This window comes from Bubalus kerabau, chromosome 13 (genome assembly GCF_029407905.1).
Source record: "Bubalus kerabau isolate K-KA32 ecotype Philippines breed swamp buffalo chromosome 13, PCC_UOA_SB_1v2, whole genome shotgun sequence".
Lineage (NCBI taxonomy): Eukaryota > Metazoa > Chordata > Mammalia > Artiodactyla > Bovidae > Bubalus > Bubalus kerabau.
In genome coordinates this window covers 12,478,467-12,500,118 of record NC_073636.1, presented here as the reverse complement: position 1 = coordinate 12,500,118, position 21,652 = coordinate 12,478,467, and the positions used below count along the sequence as shown (strand labels likewise).

General features: G+C 42.6%; 1 long non-coding RNA gene across 1 annotated transcript; it reads right to left on the bottom strand.

Moving 5' to 3' along the window:
* Positions 1-2,014: 2,014 nt before the first annotated feature.
* On the bottom strand, positions 2,015-6,537 carry LOC129626204 (uncharacterized). Its single transcript, XR_008701823.1, has 3 exons — positions 6,261-6,537; positions 4,224-4,511; positions 2,015-3,326 (listed from the first exon to the last, which is right to left on the bottom strand). It is a non-coding gene; the product is annotated as an uncharacterized LOC129626204 (long non-coding RNA).
* Positions 6,538-21,652: the final 15,115 nt, after the last annotated feature.

Here is a 21,652-nt window from a genome sequence, read left to right as displayed (position 1 = left end):
AAATCTCTCTGAAGTAAAACCACTCCCATATATTAATTAGCTGGGACTCAGAACAAGTGACCTTCAGGGAGCTATGTTTGAATATACTTTGAGATGGTTGATTTTGCTGAAATTTCTTTCCCTTATCACATTTTCTGAATGACTGGACAGATGCAGTCTTGTCTTTTGCAGATTTCTCTCGTAATCACTGCCTCCCTGGGGATGCCTCCACCTTGACAAATGGAGCTCGATGAATATCTGCCTGCAAAGAGCATCTTCTGGGGACTGGCTCCTCGAAGGGACCCTGATGAACAGCGGCAATTATAAAGGCAAAATTAGGAAAAGGGCAAGAGGGCGGTGGACAGAAGGGACCTAAGACACAATAGGAGGGGATTCTTCTAAAGTCACGTGTGTGTCTAAGTGTGTGTGTGAGCATGTACATGCTGTTTCTGTCTCCCCTTCCTCTCCCAGCCTGCAACTCAACAAACTGCTCTATTAGAAAAAATATAATAAATTCAGAATCCTAAGGCCCTTGGTTATCATATCCAGATCCCTAATATTCTTCCTGAATAGCTCAGCATGAACCATTATGGTTACATGTCTTCAACTTACTGGGTTAGTATATAAGGACACAGGTCATAGAAACAGTGCTCCTGGGAAATCCATAATTCTGATCAACAGAGAGACCTTGCAAACTTGTCAGAGCCGGTAACAGGACATCTGTGCAACAGAATCAGAGCCAGCGTAAAACGCCTGCACCTGGTTACTCTTGGAAGGAGAGATTGTGTACTCTCTCTTTCCTTCTTTCTGTCTTTATTTCTAGATTGTTCAAAAAGAACTCCCTCTTGAAGAGGGCTTCATTTCTACCCCACCCCATCACACACCCACATCTATGGGGGTGGGGTGGAGTTGTGTCCTCCTTGTTCCCATAATGCCGTATGACAACATTTGCCATGGCACACACCAAAGACATTGTAATTCCCTATTTACTTGGCCCATGGAGCTATGAGATTCTTGAGGCCAAAGATTGTTTTATTTGTCTGTGTCTTTCCAGCCACTAGTCCTATATCTACTACAAGGTATTGCTAAGTATTTGCTGAATGAATGAAAGACCCAGATCACGAACAGTGGTTGTCTCCAGGTGGCGATTTTTATTTATTTCTCTTTCCTTTTTATTATTCCAAACATTTTTACAGTGGGAATGGCTTACTTCTACAATCTGATAAAAAGAGTTTCAAATAATTGAGTCTGTCCTTCCTTGTAATTGATCTAAGAGGAGAAAGCATGTTGACTTAACGGAAGCAATGAACACATTTTTTTTTGCTCTGTGCCTGTTACATGCTCTACATTTACAGATGTTTGCTGTATTTAAACAGTCTAATATTTAAAATACTTAAACCCTTTTCACCAAATATATTCCCATTCAGAATTTCTTCACATGTCACTCAACGTTAGAGTTGAAAAGTAGCTGTCGAGTGAAATGCTATATGACCCCATTTAGCATCCAGTAATTTAAGATACATAGATGGGTGGCTGTAAGGAAAACAGACTTTTTGTCTCCGTGAACTGGCATAAGTGTGATTCACTTTTAAAATATGTACACCTATTTGCCTACATCTTAAAGTCCTCTTATTTCCAGCTCATGTAAACCCATTTAGAGAAGTGACCTTTTTCTCTCCTAACAAAGGACAGTCCTAGGAGATGAGTGTTCCAGCCTGCAGAGGAACAAACAGTCTTGACCTGAGGGTCCATCGTCTTACAGATGGAAGGGAGGAGGGGAATGCTAATGAGACTCAGAGTTTGCGGCTGTCTGGTTTAAGTCACTTCCTCAGCCCGAGTAGGAAAATGGGGAGCCAGGGGTCTCCAGCTCCTTTCTTGACTTCTTCAATGACATCTGAGAAAGCAAGCAACCCCCACCCCCACTGCGACCGGGAACTAGTGATGATCTTACATCTTGGCCTCAGGCTTCATCATGAGCTGACCTGATGCTTCCAGCCCAGCCATGCATCCTCCCATTGGTCATAAATCATCTCTGAACATCCACCCACATTAGGTCACACAGGACATGCCAACCCCACAATCCTTCCAAATAAGTCACTGGTACATCATGAGCAGTTCCAGCTTTTCCTGGCTTTTTAAGCTGCTCTCCCTGGAGGTAACGGGTATTGAGATTCCTGCTCCTAGAAGTGCCGCTGCTTCACAGCAATACCCAGGCTACAGCAAACCTGGTGCTGGGAAAGATCGAGGGCAGGAGGAGGGGACTGCAGAGGATGCGATGGCTGCACGGCATCATCAGCTCAATGGACATGGGTTTGAGCAAACTCAAACAGTGAACAACAGGGAAGCCTGGTATGCTAAACTCCATGGGGTTGCAAAGGGTCAGACACAGCCGAGCAACTGAACAGCAAGAGCAACAAGAGTGAAACTGGTTCCTGTAGACCCTCCCCTAGATCACCTAACAGGAGCCCAAATCCTACAGCAGACTCTTTCTAACACCCTCTTATACTGGGATACCCAGTTCCCCATGGTGTGGTCTCTCTCCCTGAAGCTGGTAATTAACCCTCTCGTCTAAGCACAGGTGTGTTCCTGGTGGCCTTCACCTGGATGGCTTGACATGCCTTCAGCATCCAGTGGATGCCTGTGAAGAGGAGCTAAGCACTGTTCTGAGGACGTGGCTGCCTATCTTTTGTTTACTGATGATTGAATGCCTCATCCACAACCCCTGGGTATCTTGGGCCACACATGCAATCTGTGTCACCGAGAAGCTCCTCCTCTTGGGCTGTTTGATGTGGTCTCCCAGTTACCTGTGTTGAATGGAATCTCCCACATCACCAGCCCCAAATCCTGAGTTGCTCAGCAAGGATTTATTGGCCTTCTACAGACCAAGCTCTGGGATACAGTTTATGGGGGAAAGCTTTGCTTCTGTAAATTTTTTTAAATCCACCAAATTCTTTGTTTTAATTTTATTTATTTTTGGCTGTTCTGTGTCTTTGTTGCTCTGCAGGCTTTTCTCTAGTTGTGCAGAGCAGGGGCTCTCAACCTTTCCAGGTGAGGTGCTCAGACTGCTCATTGAGGTGGCTTCTCTTGTTGCGAAGCACAGGCTCTAGGGCAAGCTGGCTTTAGTAGCTTCAGTACAAGGGCTCAGTAGTTGTGGATCCCGGGTTCTGAGCATGGGCTCAGTAGTTGTGGTACAGACTTAATTGCTCAGCAGCATGTGGGACCCCGTATCAGAGATCAAAAATGTGTCTCCTGCATCCTTTACCACTGAGCAAGCAGGGCAGCCTCACCAGGTTCTTTATATGATGTGGATACGGCACACTTCTTGTGTGCCCTCTGGAAGCTTACACCTGTAGGGAATACAAGACAAGCACGTGCTAATGAACGTGTCCATAGCAGAGCTATGTCATCCATCAACCCTGTCTTATTGTGGAATCAGCAGGATACATTAACAAAGGGGTAATTATTTATTAATGGTTACTTGAAACCTGGGGTTTTCCCACATGACTTCAAAACACAAGGGGCCATTTATTTTAAGTGGTTTTTAGATGTTGATAGATTGGATAGTCTTTTACGCTGGCAAAGGCATCAATGCAGGAATGTTAGAGTAACTCCAGAAAGTATATTATCCTGGTACACCCTTAGAACATCTCCAAACCATCATGCACACGAAGGAAACATCAAGGGGATAGAAGACCATGTGGGCTCTATGGCTGGAACACTTGAACAGCTTGTAGAGGTAAAAAAAATCACAACAAAAATCTAGCAAATGATAAACACAAGATTTTTACATTCACCAGGCAGTTGCTATGGATAGAGATCAATATATAAAAAAAGGGCCCTGTCAGACTCCAGCACCTCTGGCTTGAATGAAAGATGAGCAGAAGAAATTCGAAACTGGAGCTGATGATCGTTATACTGCCCCAAACACACTACTCACAAGGAAGCTATTTGTTTTCTTTACAGATGACGGGAAATCCAAACAGAATATAACTACACAGACTATCGCAAGACAAAGCCTTTCTGTGGGCATTTCCAGCTCATTTTGGAAACAAGTGTAATGATGTAATGATGGTCCTGTGAGCAAAGTCTGTTTTCCTGTGATGTCCAAGGCAATTTTGCAGATTTGAAGATAACAACCAACTGGAAGATGATTGCAACCCAACCCTTTGGTGGAATAAGTGAAACTTCCAAGTAACCCCCAGCTCATCAGCACAGATAAGTCTTTCCTAGATATTTCTACTCACTTTGTCTCTCTTGATTAACCTCTCAAGCAGCCCCAGCCGGCTTTTAGCGTATCGTTTGACCAAGACACACTCAACAGCATCTTGAGCCAAACTGGGCTCAAGACACCCTGCGATGAAGCAGCTTTGGGTGTGTCAGACAGATATGCACCAAGGTCACGGAGCTTCTCAGAAAATGGAACTGAAGCTGAGCTCAGGCTGGACCAGCTTCAGCTCAACCACTTCAACACGGCCAGGCCACGTTGTTTTTCATCTGATTTCCATCTCTCTGGACAGCAACGATCTGAAGAGCTGGCAACAGAAGATCATAATATGAAGAGCTGGCAACAGATGATCATAATAACTCTTTACTGGATAGGGCATCTGAAGTTTTCAAAGTCCTTCTATTTAATAAAGCCATTCAATGTATACTTGTATGTGTAACTCTCTCACCCCAAATGCAGCATCAGCATCCAATAAATATATGAAGTGACTTTTTCCTACACCCTTGTCCCCTGATTCCAACACACGGAGGTAACCACTATTAATAGATTCGTATGACTCTTTCTGTGCTTAACACTTATCTATTTAAAACAAAATCTGTATCACTTTTGTCATCATTTTCTGCAACTTGCTTGCTTACGACTCTTGTGGATGTCCTTGTGACTCGTTAATTGCAGGTATGCCATCTTCTTAAAGGGGCTTTCCTCGTGGCTCAGTGGTAAAGAATCTGCCTGCAATGCAGGAGACATGAGTTCGAGCCCTGGGTTGGGAAAATCCCCTGGAGAAGGAAACCAGTGGGTTCCTTACTGCAACCCATTCCAGTATTCTTGCCTGGAAAATCCCATGGACAGAGGAGCCCGGCAGGCTACAGCCCATGGGGTTGCAAAAAGTCAGACACAACTTAGCGGCTAAAAAACAACCATCTTAAAGGCTATAGAGTGTTCCAGTGGATGAAAGTATCCTCATTTATCCATGAATTCCCCTCATTCCTTCCACTGACAGACAATGTGGCAATGAAAAAAAACTACAATGTCCTGGCAAGCTTGTTAATTTTATTTTTAAATCCTTAAGCCATTAAGATAATGTGTGTGATTTCATGCCTCTAAGGCTCTTGCCTTCTCCCGAATATATCCCCATGAAACCCCCTTGTTAATAAGCATCCCATCTTCTTTCTTCCTTTTTCCTCCAATCCACACATCTAAGCTCCCCGCTGATCCCTCTGCACCAGGACTTGGTCTTCCCTGCCTTCTCTAACACTTGCCGACCTAGTATTCCTGGCAGAATTCACGTGTATCCTGTTCACGGATTCTTCCAACTCATTGATAAAGATTTTTAATAAGCTCAGTGCTCACAGTAACCCCTGGGGCAGCCGCTAAACACTCTCCAGCAACTAGATCTGCTTATTTATCAGTTCCATTACCTATGGTTTCTGGCTTTGGAGCCAGGATTCAATCTGCACCGGAATCCTCCTATTCCAGCCAATTTGAACTTGTTTTGCAAGTCAAATTTCATGAGACATTTTTATCAAGTGCTTTAGTAAGGTCCAAATAAGTAACAGCTGCTGTGTTCTACTTAACCATTCATTCAGGTGGGGTGCGTGTGTGTGTGTGTGTGTGTGTGTGTGTGTGAGCTCACATACACATTTCTTTTCAAGAAACGAACTATTAAGTGTATCTGGCAGTATTGGTTCCTAAGAAAACCACACAGCTGTTGGCCCTGGGTTTCATTATTATTCCCTGGCTTGATGCTAACTAGTTTCCATCAGTTAGGATTTTTTCCCTCCTCCGAATAGATGTCTTCTGCTAAAAACAATTATTTGAGCCGAACAATGAGCTTGAGCTTACAGGACTCTATTTCACAAGACTGCCTCTTCCTTCCGCTGAGGACCCCAGGGCTTTGCTCTGCTCCCAGCTGCTTCTAATCACAGCTCATTCCTTCACCCGGGCTCCAAGGTCTGGCCCCACTACTCCCATTGAACAAGATGACTCAGGGTGCTAGAGATTCAAAGCCTCTCCACTTTCCAACAGCTCGCGCTGGATTCCCCCAGGGTAAAGTTACCTGCTTTACATGCAACTCACAGTCTTCTCTGCCCGTCTCTCTTGATATCCCATGGGTCAGTATTTTCCAGAGGAGGACTGGTTCCCTGTGTGATAAAGTCTCCCTCCTCAACCAGGTTGCAGTCAGGCTCCTCATGGGCTTTCCCCAAATATGCCTCATCCCTGTTAGACCTGTGTGGCCCACCTTGAGCAGGAATCCAGACAAATCAGTTCACGGAGAATCCTCCACCCTCCATGTCTGACCATATTGATCAGACGTCTCATCACCCTGGGCTGCCTTCAGCAAGAATCCTGTTGTCTGTTTAGCCAGCATAACCCCGCCCCTTACCCCTGATGTCTCTTCTTAATAATTTTCCATCCTGACCCCTACACTGCTCCTTGGCTATAAATCCCCAACTGTCCTTGTTGGACTTGGACTTGAGCCCATGTTCTGTACTGAGGTCTGTTTTCCCCTATGGTCATAGTTCCTGGGTAAAATCTGTTTCTACTGTTTTAACTACCATCCAGCTCTGTTCCTTTGTCATGCCTTCTCGTCAACCTCAGAAGGAGACCTGGAGGTTGAGGTAATTCATGTAAAATCCTTGGGATCTTGAGATGCTGCCAGGACAGGTTCATGCCAGCCCAGAGGCTTCATGGAGAAGTGGTGCTGAGGGGGGACAAGAGGAAGGGAACAGAGGCTGGAAAGAATATTCCAGACTGAAGGTAACTCATACTAGTAGTGACTTGTGGAAGCTAGAGGGAGAAAAATTGGAGAAACAGAGAGATTGCACACTGCTATGGAAAACAGTATGGAGATTCCTCAAAAAACTAAAAATAGAGTTGCCATATGATCCAGCAATCCCACTTTTGAGCATATATCTGAAAAAAACTCAACAATTTGAAAAGATACATGCACCTCAATATTCATAGCAGCACTATTTACAATAGCCAAGATATAGAAGCAACCTAAGTGTCCATCAGCAATGAATGGATAAAGTAGATGTGAAAGAAAATAAAAGTTGTCCAGTCATGTCTATCTCTTTGCAATCCATGGACTATACAATCCATGGAATTCTCCAGGCCAGACTACTGGAGTGGGTAGCCTTTCCCTTCTCCAGGGGATCTTCGCAACCCAGGGATCAAACCCAGGTCTCCTGCGTTACAGGCAGATTCCTTACCAGCTGAGCCACAAGGGAAGCCCAAGTCCATGTGCTGTATATATTTATGTGCTGTCCCATGCTTAGTTGCTCAGTCATGTCCGACTCTTTGCAACCCCACAGACTGCAGCTCACTAGTCTCCTCTGTCCATGGGGATTCTCCAGGCAAGGATACTGGAGTGGGTTGCCATGCCCTCCTCCAGGGGATCTTCCCAACCCAGGGATCGAACCCAGGTCTCCTGCATTGCAGGCAAATTCTTTACCATCTGAGCCACCAGGGAAGACCAAGAATACTGGAATGGGTAGCCTAAACCTTCTCTAGGTGATCTGCCCAACTCAGGAACTGAATGGGGTATCCTGCATTGCAGGCAGATTCTTTACCAGCTGAATTGTTTATCCTTTACCTTTCTTTACCAGAGAAGCTTATATATATATACTACAGTCCATGGGGTCACAAAGAATTAGATATGACTGAGAGACTAAGCACAGCACAGCACACACACAATGGAATACTACTCAGTCATAAAAAGAATAAAATAATGTCACTTGCAGTAACATGGATCCACCCAGTGATGATCATACTAAGTGAAGTAAGCCAGAAAAAGAAAGAAAAATACTATATGATATCACTTGTACGTGGAATCTAAAATATAACACGAATGAACTTATTCATGAAGCAGAAATAGATTCACAGACATAGAGACAGACTTATGGTTGCCAAGAGGGGAGGGGGATGGGGAGGGATAATTTGGGAGTTTGGGATTAGCAGATGCAAACTATTATATTTTTCTCTCTCTCTTTAGTCGCTAAGTGGTGTCCAACTCTTGCGACCCCATAGACTGGAGCCTGCCAGGCTCCTCTGTCCATGGGCTTCTCCAGGCAAGAATACTGGAGTGGGTTGCCATTTCCTCCAAACTCCAAATATAACTGTCATATTTAGGATGGATAAATAACAAGGTCCTATTGTATATCACAGGGAGCTATATTCAATATCCTGTGATGGACTATAAAGGAAAAACATGAAAATGAATGTATATATGTATAATTGAGCCACTTTGCTATACAGGAGAAATTAATACAACATTATAAATCAACTATACTTCAGTAAAATAAATTAAAAAAATAAAGATTGCCCTGAAGGTAAACACACAAATGTCAAGAGCTTCAGAGAAATGAAGATCTGCTAAGAACAGTCTGTGCTGGCTACAAGGAGTCTCTGATCCGAAAGGCAGAGGTGCTCTGAGCAGGGGAAGTTGGTAAGCTTCTTTCTCTCCACCCATCCTACCCATCAAGCTTACAGGAGACAGGAGACACCCAACTGCCACCGACGGAGGATGAGAAGAGAAGACGGGCTGCCTCTCCCAGTGTCACTTCCTGCCTTTTCACAAGGGTGACTTGGAGGAAACAGAGGCTCAAGGGGTCAGACTGTTTGCATTCTGCTATGCTTTCAGTTCCCAGAGTCACAAGATTAGTTTCTGACTCATTTCTGACACAGCAGTGAGGACGTGTCCTTCACAAACACATTCAAAAATAGACCCCGACACTCAGGAGTTGGGTCCTTCTCAGGTTGTAAAGTCCGTTCTCCAAAACCACGGAGACACTGTCATTACTCAGACTGGTGGCTTCCGACAGACAGTTGTTCCTATGAAGAAGTAACATTGACATTAATGACATTATGACTCTGACATTAATCTGTGACTGTCTAAGGGAAGAATTCATAATACATTTGATGGTTGGCAGTCAGCACTTCCATTTCACTTTTCTGGTTCAATGTAAAATGAGCATCATGAAATTATATGTGATAGTGTAACTAATACTGTTAGGGTCATTAGAAAGATTGCTGGGAGAAATATCAATAACCTCAGATATGCAGATGACACCACCCTTATGGCAGAAAGTGAAGAAGTAAAGAGCCTCTTGATGAAAGTGAAAGAGGAGAATGAAAATTTGGCTTAAAGCTCAACATTCAGAAAATGAAGATCATGGCATCTGGTCCCATCACTTCATGGGAAATAGATGGGGAAACAGTGGAAACCGTGTCAGACTTTATTTTTCTGGGCTCCAAAATCACTGAAGATGGCGATTGCAGCCATGAAATTAAAAGACGCTTACTCCTTGGAAGGGAAGTTATGACCAACCTAGACAGCATATTAAAAAGCAAAGACATTACTTTGCCAACAAAGGTCCATCTAGTCAAGGCTATGGTTTTTCCAGTGGTCATGTATGGATGTGAGAGTTGGACTATAAAGAAAGCTGAGCACCAAAGAATTGATGCTTTTGAACTGAGTTGTTGGAGAAGACCCTTGAGAGTCCCTTGGACTGCAAGGAGATACAACCAGTCCATCCTAAAGGAGACCAGTCCTGGGTGCTCATTGGAAGGACTGATGTTGAAGCTGAAACTCCACTTGGCCACCTGATGTGAAGAGCTGACTCACTGGAAAAGAACCTTGATGCTGCGAAAGATTGAGGGCAGGAGGAGAAGGGTACAACAGAGGATGAGATGGCTGAATGGCATCACTGACTTGATGGACATGGGTTTGGGTAGACTCTGGGAGTTGGTGATGGACAGGGTGGCCTCGCGTGCTGTGGTTCATGGGGTCACAAAGAGTCAGACATGACTGAGTGACTGAACTGAACTGACATCTTGATGCTGAAGATGCTTCACTCAAACACTGTCCTCTCAGGTATCAGCTTCTAATTTTTGAGCCAGGAGCAGCATGTCAGGCTCTGTGCTAGGCTGTAGGAATGCTCCCTTTGGGGTGCCATCTGCCTTGAATCGACCTCTCCTCTGGCTTTGACTCACCTTATCTCCTTCTTGCTTTCCTTTCTGCCCCACCCCCCTCACCTTTCACATCTACTAGCCTCACCTCCCTGATGAAAAAATAAGAAAGAGTTCACAAACAGAGGAAGGAAAAACCTGGCTGGCCATTCATCAGGCTGTTATAACAGACACAACCAGCTGCAAAGTTGACAGGAAACAGAATTTTTCCCAAGGACATACTGCAACTTGAATGAGTCATTACAACCCCTTCTTGGAGTGACTCACTAAGACACTTTGTTCTCTAAGATCATGGACAAACAGAGCCTCCCTCTGTTGCAAATCATATCAGGAAGAGTAAAGCCTCCCACTTTTGCCTGGAAAACCTGGTTACTCTTGGATTCAGAGAAGCAGTGGCTATTTACCAGCCAGGTGCAGGACTTCAGATAAAAGGTTTATAGGCGCCAATCTCTGTATCTACCTTAACTTTATTGTTTCCAAAGAAACACTTTTCAGTCTAGACCTGATTCTGGTCTACGCACAACACTATCTTGACATCAAAACACTGCTTCATTCAAATTGCATCTAGACTCCTTCATTCCCCAGAGTCCTAAATGCCTCTCTCTCTCTATATTTCTTCCATTTGGCAAAATGCCCTCTAAGGCAACCTGCCGGCTCATTGCTCAGATCAATAAACCTGGATGTATCAGGCTATCAACTTCTTTCTGGTGATCTTAAGTTCACTCTGCTAGAACGATGAACGCCTAATGTTCATTCTCCAACAAAAAGAATGAGTTTCCCCAATGGTTGGCAGAACAACTAAAAGGTCCATCACCTATACTTATGTATGGTTCCATTTTTTTTTCCAGAATATTTAGAAGCTAGAAATTCTAGCTTCATGAGGGATACAATACACAAAATGGGATATTTGAATTATATAAATCTCATACTCAGGGATTCAACAGAAGTCAATGCTGTCATGCAAATTTGGAAATGATTACCTTATATCAAGGATCACAAGAATTTTCTGCAAAGGGGCAAGTATAAATACCCAAAGCTTGATCACAATTATTTTACTCTGCTGTACAGCACATAGCAGCTATAGACAAAGTATAAATGAATGAGCATGGATGTGTTTTCAATATAACAAGCCATGGTCCTGTTTGGGCTCAAGAGCTATAGCCCTCTGACCCGTGTGCCCTACACCATGATGATAACATGGAATCCGTGTTGGCGAATTTGCTAATTGTATTCTCTAATGAGTATTTGGTACAGATATCATGCTTTATACTTCACATAGAATGGCAAATCCTCATAGTACTGCCTGGTAGGTGTTTCAACCCTCATTTTATATGTAGTGAAATCTGAGGTCTAGAATAACTATGCATCTTTCCTAGAGTCATTTGAACTATTAAATGGAGGCATCATGTGCTCTGTAAGTACAACTGGTTGGTTGGTGTTTAGTTGCTAAATCGTGTCTGACTCTTTCGCGACCCCATGGACTGTAACCCACCATACTACTCTGTCTAAAGAATTTTCCAGGCAAGAATAATGGAGTTTGTTGCTACTTCCTTCTCCAAGGGTCTTCCTGACCCAAGGATCGAACCTCAGTTTCCCGCATTGGCAGGCAGGTTTTTCACCACCAAGCCCCCAGGGAAGCCCCATGAGCACACCTTCAGTTCAGTTCAGTTCAGTCACTCAGTTGTGTCCGACTCTTTGTGACCCCATGAATTGCAGCATGCCAGGTCTCCCTGTCCGTCACCAACTCCCGGAGTTCACCCAAACTCATGTGCATAGAGTTGGTGATGTCATCCAGCCATCTCATTCTCTGTCGTCCCCTTCTCCTCATGCCTCCAGTCCCTCCCAGCATCAGGGTCTTTTCCAGTGAGTCAACTCTTCGCATGAGGTGGCCAAAGTATTGGAGTTTCAGCCTCAGCATCAGTCCTTCCAATGAACACCCAGGACTGGTCTCCTTTAGGATGGACTGGTTGGATCTCCTTGCAGTCTAAGGGACTCTCAAAGTCTTCTCCAGCACCACCTTAGGAAGATACTAATCTTCTTGGGGGTGGGATAGCAAAGAATCACTAAAGAGGAATTAAAAAGTTAAGGTCCATAGTGAATGAACATCTTCAGGTTGGAAGAAACCTCTAAATCTCCTATAATTAAAAATCCAGCCTTTGGGGGAACAACCACACTTGAGCCATTTGGAGCCCATTGGAGCTTGAAGAGGGCAGGTAAGTGAGACAAATATGGAATTCAGCCCTTCTGGCTCCCAGCCCTTCCTTCTGACCACCAAAATGGATTTCCCCTTCAACCCCAGGATAAAAAATAATTGGATTTCTCTACGTTTTATGAATGCGTAACTTGCAATTCAAAAGAATCTGTGTGTTTAACTTCATCTTCATCTGACCCAGGGGGATTAAAATGAAATAACTAAAATCAGGACAATGCCAGGGCTGGGCTCTGATGGTCCCCCGTGCACCTGCTTCCTCCCTTCATGGTAATCACACCGCTGCAGCAGATAAAGGGGCCTGAGTGCTGCTGCGGAGCCCCGCTGAATACAAAACGCACCCTGCTCTCTGCCTCCCTCCCACAATTAATCTTCCCTGCTTTCTGCAGGAACCATCCTCTGCAGTGCTCATCATTTGGCTGGGACTTTCCCTTTTGTTATCTCCATCCCTGTCTTTGTTTTTGGAAAAGAGAAAGACATCCACGGCACGTGGACCCTACATGTGAGGGCAGCTAAGCTTGGAATACAGCAGGTTCCATGTAAAATTCATATCTCTCTCCCTCTACCAACTGGAACATCATTTCTATCCCTAAGGAACTTAGGGAAAGTGAAGCCAACCTGTCCTCTTTCTAAGATTGTGGTTCCACTATCTTTAGTTATTAATACCTAAGATCACTTTCTAATGAGTGGAAGACTTCTAAAATACACCAAAAATGTCGCGTGAGTGTAGATTTTCCCTTTAACATGCTGAAAGAAACCAATATTTCTGAACCCCTTTAGCCTTCACAGATGTAGTTGCCATGGAAACCATAACATTAAGCCAGGCAGTTACTTCCACATTACATAATATTATCTAATGCTTAGTTACTCTTGAACAAATGTGTTTATTCAGTAGCTTTTTGTCCATGTAATCAACCATATCTGCTTTGATTTGATTAAACAAGGAGCTGGGGCATAAAATCATCTATTGCAATGCTCTCTGTGCCTGTTACTCATCCAGAAAATGACACGCTCTGCATTTGCCAAAGAGACTGCATGCAAAGTCGTTGGAAGAGGTTCTGGCTCCTGACACAGTATGTAGTTATGGGTTAAAGTAATTAAGATGAAAAGGATATGAAGTTAGAATCTAGAGCAGATACACTGAAGATGAAATTCCAATAGCTTTGAACCATTTTTTTCTCCAAAAAAGGGAGGAGATAGCTCAGATGCTTTAGGAAGTCTGTATGCATTGTGAAGGTCATTTGTGGGGAAGAGGCGGTTGGCGGGGGTAGTGTTTGCTAGTAAAACTCTCATTCCAGCGAGGAACATTATTCACCATGTTAGCAGTGAGCTGATGCATGGTTGTTATTGGTTTACATATTATTTGTGAGACCCTAACTGACAACTAATTCTCAATGATCCTGTTAGTTACACCATCAGACAGTCTCTTTCTCTTCTGACTCTAAACACATACTTTCAGCTATTTCTCAATGAGTAACAAGGCTGCACCCAGATATAAGTAATATTTGTTGAGACAGAATTCTTTAAGAAGTATTGAAACTTGCTTCTGCCCATAGGTGGGGGGTCTATTGTCTCTATACAGCAAGATCTAGAGAATTTATTCCCCCCCCCCTTCCCTTTCTTCTTATCTCTCTTTCCATCTACTTGTCTTTCTAAATACTTAACACTTTAGACAGATGTTAAAAAGATTTATTGAGAAATGAATTGAATCCCTACACCAGCTTTTCAAAAATGTGTCGCTAAATCTTTGTATAACTATATATCTTATTTAGTAAGCTTCTGATGTCCTCTTTAAGTACATTTTTATTAAAGACATAACAACATCATGCATAATTATTCTAGAAAAAAAAAGATAGGTAAGTTAAAGTCCATTAAAACCACTCAAAGCTCTCACCACCCTAAAATAACATGTGCTGTTTTTATGCAAATAGAAATAGCATTCAATTAGAGTTTCTAAAAGAATGCCTCTAGTTCGGATTTGCTCTTTAATGCCTTTCTTCCTGTGTCTTCTGTTCCTTGATTGTCTCCGCTCTCCACTGACATGCCACTTTATTTGTGCACCCAGATTTTGGGGGGCATGTAACCTTTAATCGTTGCATCTGCAGAAACTCCAGGTTAACTTTTCGTACTACTATCCTAGAGGCTTCTTTTCCCTCAGATTTTCTGTCTCTCACTTTTCGCTTTCCCACCTTCTCTGAGCTAGCCAGCCCATGCTGCTTCACGCTGCTCCTTTGTCTGTTACCTTCTTCGTTCCTCACCCTCTGGGTATCACGTGCTCCTGCCCCACTCACTTTTCAGTATAAGACATCAATGCTAGTTTTCTAGATTCCGTGTGTGTGTTCGTTGCTCAGTCATGTCCAACACTTTTCGACCCCATGGACTGTAACCCTCCAGAATCCTCTGTCCATGGGATTTCCCAGGCAAGAGTACTGGAGTGGGTTGCCATTCCCTTCTCCATTCTGCTGCTGCTGCGGCTAAATCGCTTCAGTTGTGTCTGACTCTGTGCGACCCCATAGACGGCAGCCCACCAGGCTCCCCTGTCCCTGGGATTCTCCAGGCAAGAATACTGGAGTGGGTTGCCATTTCCTTCTCCAATGTATGAAAGTGAAAAGTGAAAGGGAAGTCGCTCAGTCGTGTCTGACTCTTAGCGACCCCATGGACTGCAGCCTACCAGTCTCCTCCGTCCCTGGGATTTTCCAGGCAAGAGTACTGGAGTGGGGTGCCATTGCCTTCTCCGTTCTCCATTCTAGATCCTATATATATATATATATATATATATATATATATATATCCGTTAATATAGGATATTTGTTTTTCTCCTTCTGACTTACTTCACTCTGTATCACAGGCTCTAGGTTCATCCACCTCACTAGAAGTGACTCAAATTTGTTCTTTTTTATGGCTGGGTAATATTCCATTGTATATTGTACCATAAATTAACGTATTTTCAGGGAAGGAATGGAGACGCAGATGTAGAGAACGGATTTGTGAACAAACGGGGGAAGGACAGAGTGGGACAAATGAAGAACGTAGCACTGACATATATACAGAATGTTGTGTAAAATACCTAGCTGGTGAGAAGCTGCTATATGCCTGGAGCTCTGTAATGACTTAGAGGGATGGGACGGGGGTGGTGGGTGGGAGGGAGGCTCCAGAGGGAGGGGATATACATATAGTTATGGTTGGTTTGCACTGTTGTATGGCAGAAACCAACACAACATTGTAAAGCAATTTCCCTCCAATTAAAAAATAAAAATTCTAAATCTAGATATCAATTTTTTTTTTTAAAGACTCAGTTCAGAAAGTAGAGGGTGAGATAAATGGAGAGAGTAGCATGGAAGCATATACACTAACATATGTAAAATAGATAGCCAGTGGGAATTTGCTGTATGACTCAGGGAACTCAAACTGGGGCTCTGTAATAACTAGAGGGATGGGAATGGGTGGGAGGAGAGAGGGATTTGAGAGGGAGAGGCCCTTTGTACCCCCATGGTTAAGTCCTGCTGATGTAAGACAGAAATCAAACCAATATTGTAAAGCAATCAGCAATCAATGAAAAATAAATAAATATAGTGATTTTTTGAAAAACTCAGTTCCGGGATCAAGTCCTGAGTAAAGTCCCCAACATCCCCTCTCACCTGCCCACCAGCTGGATTTCCCACTCTTCACTCCAGCCACACACTCTGACCTGCATATATTTCTATCACAGCACCTAGAAAGTACTAAGTTCTCAGTTGCTGATAGTCTCTCTCCATCCACGTATGGAACCAGTATTGATGGGGCCCTGGTGACCATCAGTCCAGGCCAGCGAGTCAAGAGAGATGAAGAAGACCAGTGGGTCTAGCACCTACAGGAGTTTACACCCTGTGGCTTGAATCACTTTGTCTTCTCAGCGCCCAGTGAAACCTATGACCAGTGGTAGACCCTGAATATCTGTTTGTTGAATTTTTTTTAAAACTTCCAGTATCGTAACATGGTTAGTCAAGTGTGAGCCGCTCAGTCATGTCTGACTTTCTGACTCCATGGATTGTTGCCCACCAGGCTCCTCTGTGCATGGAATTCTCCAGGCAGGAATACTGGAGTGGGTAGCCATTTCTTTTTCCAGGGAATCTTCCCAACCCAGGGATCCAACCTGGTCTCCTGCATCACAGGCAGATTCTTTACCATCTGAGCCACCAGGGAAGCACTACTCAAATTTTAGAAAAATAGAAAATAGAGCTCTATCAGTGACCACTTAGCAAAGATCTTACTTCAGAAATTGGACCTTTATCTGGAACACTTCACTAACTATCAGCTATTAAGATTCTGATCTCCACACTGATAGAGCTAAAAACAAGATGGGGACTGAACAGAGTCTGTAACAAATGCACATTTCAGATCTTTCAGTTCAACCCTGCCAGGCGTCACAGGAAAGACAGTGATAAGAAGGGTACCCAAACTTCAAGTATGGTCAAAGGGGATAGTCTCAGACTGGTCATAATTGTGCTTGTCTTAATCTGTTGATCACTTCATGTAGAATTGGACAACTTGTTTATTTGAAATAAAAATTTGAAACTGGGAAAAAAAGAAAAACCAAAAAATATAAATTAACAGAAAAAAATCCCTTAGGTGGCTCAAGTGGTAGAGAACCCATCTGCCGATGCAGGAGATATAAGAGACACAGGTTTGATCCCTGGATGGGGAAGATTCCCTGGAGGAGGGCATGACAACCCATTCCAATACTCTTGCCTGGAGAATCCCATGGACAGAGGAGCCTGGCGGGCTATGGTCCAAAGGGTTATAAAGAGTCAGACACAAATGAAGTAACTTAGCATGACCCATGTTCTTACCATCCAGAAATGAACACATTTTTATCTATATGTTTCACAAACAAAAATTTCCTTGATATTGATGAAAATCTTCTTTAAAAAAAACAAGGTCATATGACACAAGCTTTTTGTTCTCAAACCATCCATAGGCTTGGCCATCAGTATTTGGAGTGGCTTCACGCAGGAACAAACGTTTCTGAATACTCCAGCAGGTCAGGTGATTGTTTAGGGTCTGGCTCTGTGTTTCCTGTAACTACGCTGCGGTGAACTCTTGGCTAACTTTCCCCACTCATCCAGAAACAAGAGCAAGAAAGGACATAGGTACTGGATTCTGTGAAGACAGAGAGTTCAATTTCAAGGAAATAGACCAAAATTAGTTTTGCTTTGTCTGTGGTTTCTAATCTAAAGTTTCCATTTGCAGCAAGTCAGGCATCTGGACTGTCTAATACATAAATCCTTTATTTGGGTACCTGAGTTTGTACTAGAGTCTCTGTGTTCAGAAAAAGTCTCCGAATGTAGAATCTGGACTCAACTGACCTTGCCTTCTAAATGCTAGTCCTGCTCTTAGGCAAACTTTAGGCAATTTATAAAATCTCTCTCTTAAGTATCAGTTTCTTTTTCTGTAAAATGAGAGCAATAATAGAAGATTAACTAAAGCACATACCTATATAAAATCCTTAGCCTAATACTTAGCCTAATGCTAGTTTGGTCCCATCTCTTCATGGCAAATAGTTGGAGAAACAATGGAAGCAGACCTTATTTTCTTGGACTCCAAAATCACTGCAGATGGGACTGCAGCCAAGACGCTTGCTCCTTGGAAGAAAAGCTATGACAAAGCTAGACAGTATATTAAAAGGCAGAGGCATTATTTTGACAACAATGGTCTGTCTAGTCAAAGCTATGGTTTTTTTCAGTAGTCATGTATAGATGTGAGAGTTGGACCATAAAGAAGGCTGAGCACCAAAGAAATGATGCTTTTGAACTGTGGTGTTGCAGAAGACTCTTGAGAGTCCCTTAGACTGCAAGGAGATCAAACCCATCAACCCTAAAGGAAATCTGTCCTGAATATTCATTGGAGGGACTAAATGCAAAGACTAATACTTTGGCCACCTGATGCAAACAGCCAACTCATTAGAAAAGACCCTGATGCTGGGAAAGATAGAAGGCAGGAGGAGAAGGGGACAATAGAGGATAAGCTGGTTGGATGGCATCACTGACTCAATGGACATGAGTTTGAGCAAGCTCTGGGAGATGGTAAAGGACAGGGAAACTTGGCGTGCTGTAGTCCATGGGGTTGCAAAGGGTTGGACATGACTGAAGGACTGAAAAACAACAAATGCTAGCAAATCACACACACCCAACTCCAATATACAAAGGTCCACTTAACTTTTGGAAAATGCATAGGTCTTTTTCCCCCAGAGAAATGCAGTATTAATTATGTTTCAACTTTGTGTGCCGCTCCCAAAATAAAATGGAGGCGGGGGAATAAAACATTCTAATAAACTAATACAATTATGTAAAGTTTAAAAATAAAATAAAATTAAAAAAAAAAGAAGAAAAACTACTGAGAAAAAAAAAATAAAGAAAATAAAATGTTTTCCATTGGCTTGATATCTAATCAGCTTTCTTTTTGACCCTATAATTTACTTGTGAAATAGTCACTGTGCTTATAATTTACATACTATTAATTTGCCTTTGTTCAGTCATATAATTAAATAAGAGAAATGACTCCAATTTGACACATTTATGATAAATTTTATTTGGGGAGTGGAATGGAAACTATTTTATAAAATGGGATTTTGTGTGAAGAATTACAAAGTAAGAATGCAAAAGTAGTGAATATTACTATTTATTTAATTTTTTGGTCATGCTACAGGGTCCATGGGATCCTAGTTTTCCAATCAGGGATCCAATCTGGGCCCTCAGCAGTGAAAGCATAGAGTCCCAACCACTGGACCACCTGGGAATTCTCAAGTCGTGGGTATATTAATAATCACCACAACGCTAGTTCTCTCTGAGTATTCATGATTTTGTAATTGAATTCTTTTGGGAAACTCATGATATGCAATGAAAGACAACATGGGGACTGCTTTATCTGATATTTCCAAATCACAAAGTGGAATGATCTAGTCCTTATACAATTCAACAGGAAACTAAAAAATCTGACAAGAGAGAAAAATAACTAACCCTTCAAGGGTGGAGGTTCTGAGTTAAAAGAGCCTGAAGCAACCGCTTCACCTGGATCAAACAGAAAAGATGTGAGAGAGCATGAAGGAGACAGAGAAAAGGAGACTATCAGCTACATCCCCTGAACTAAACTTATCTTCTGCTGACCCTGCTTCCAGCAAGGCCAGCATTCTCTACCCCATGTTCCATTAAATAAGGATGCCTGTTTATTCTGCTCTCTAACAGATCAGGAGACTTTCTTGAAATGCTTGCTTTAGGTACATTTCATAAGGTCAGTCCAGCCCAGTTCACTTTTTAAAAAAAAATATTTTCTTGCCCACACCAAGCAGCATGTGGAATCCTAGTTCCCTGAACAGAGATTGAAACTGCACCCCTTGCATTGGGAGCATGGAGTCTTAATCACTCTACCACCAGGGAAGCCCCCCAGTTCACTTTCTATTGTGGTGGTATTAGTGGGGTTGGGTGTGTGTGTGTGTGTGTGTGTGTGTGTGTGTGTGTATATATATATATATATATATATATATAAATTTTATGAAAGAACTCTATTTTTCCACAGTTGAGATGCTTCAATTTCTCTAAATATTTGTTAAACATTTTATAAACTTGCTTTGAGGGTAAATGGTCCATGAGGTTTTATTGCATGCTGAAATTACTTATTCTCAAAACATATCCCTCAGTGGATAGATATTTACATTTGACTTTTTATAATTTGAGCTCATATCTAGTCTTTGAAGTCATTAGGGCTATGATTCTCCCTTTATAGACAAGGCAGCTGAAAGTTCATAAGATTAGAGTTACAATCCCAAAGTCCAACAAAGAGTAAATCAGAGACATTTCACTCTTTAATGATATTCCAATCCCAGAAAAATTCAGAGACCCATAACCTTCCATGTTATTTCTGGAACTGCAGTCTCTCTGAGGTCCATTTATGGAACTCCTGTTTAAGAATCCCTGGAAGTGAAAGGTCTAGGGTTTGAAACCAGTTGTTCGTTCTTTGTTTTTTCTTTTTAATGTATTTGGCTGCTCCAGGTCCTACCTGGGGCACGTGAGATCTTTGGTTGTGGCATGTGGGATCTAGTTCCCTGGCCAGGATTCAAACCCAGGCCCCCTGCATTGGGAGCGCAGAGTCCTAACCACTGGACAGAGAAGTCCCTGAACCCAGTTCTAAATTCAAGTCCAGCTCACCTGCCCCCACCCTACAAAGCTCCAATACCTGAGTCCATGTTCACTTGGTCCCTATCTACTCTTAGATTTTTAAAAATAACCTCCTCATTCATCTTTTTAATTTCCAGGCTGAACTCTAACTTTTTGTCTGCCTTTAGGAGAGCTCCTTTACCCCAGAATCATCTTTGGACCTTCTCTGGACTGAAAGTCAAAATCTGACTTGCAGTAACCTGCCCAGGAAATTTTGTGAGGATTAATTTCAAAAGGGGAACCACACTTCTGCCAAGAATGCTTGGAGACACCCTGGCAATTCTAGACAACAGTAAATCAAGTCTGCATCTTCTGAGGGTGACAAATTCATTTAACTTTTGAGTATTTTTTATATCTTTTTATAGGGCAACTACTAATTATTGCCACCTATGTGTCCTAGCTGACTTGTCTTTGGTATAATTAATGGGCCTCCATCTGGACATGGATGCTAAAATCCTAAACAAACTATGAACTGATTAAATTTAATGGTTTATTAAAAGAATGACCAAGTCATTCCTCTTTGTGTCTAAGTTGGGTTTATCCTAGGCGTGCAAGGAATGTACAACATTAATACTATAATTGATGCAAAATAACAGACTAAAGGAGAAAATTCCCATGATCCTTTCAATTGATACTGAAAAAGCATTTGATAAGATTCAGTACCCATCCATGATGAAAATGGTCAGCAAGCTAGGAATGAAAGGAAATCATCTTTCTGTAGTACTGAAAAGTGAAACACATCTTCCTGTTAAACTTTTAAATGGTAAGATTTTTGCTTGCCATTACTATGGTTTTTAGACATAGTCCCATGCATCTTAGCCAAAACAGTGGGATAAAAATAAATCGAAAGCCTAATACTATAAAGGAGGAGACCAAGCAGAATTTTTTTTTTCTCATAATTAAATGTCTACGCTAAAAAATGCACTGACCTTTCCAACTTTCTCTCCTCACCCAGTCTTGTGGGATGAGAACTGACATGGGCCTGGCTGGCCCAAGGTCAAGGGGCTGATAAGATCTGAGGCTGTGATTGGACCTTAGTCGGTCTGACTCCCAAGTCACAGGCTCACCCCCATCTTGGTC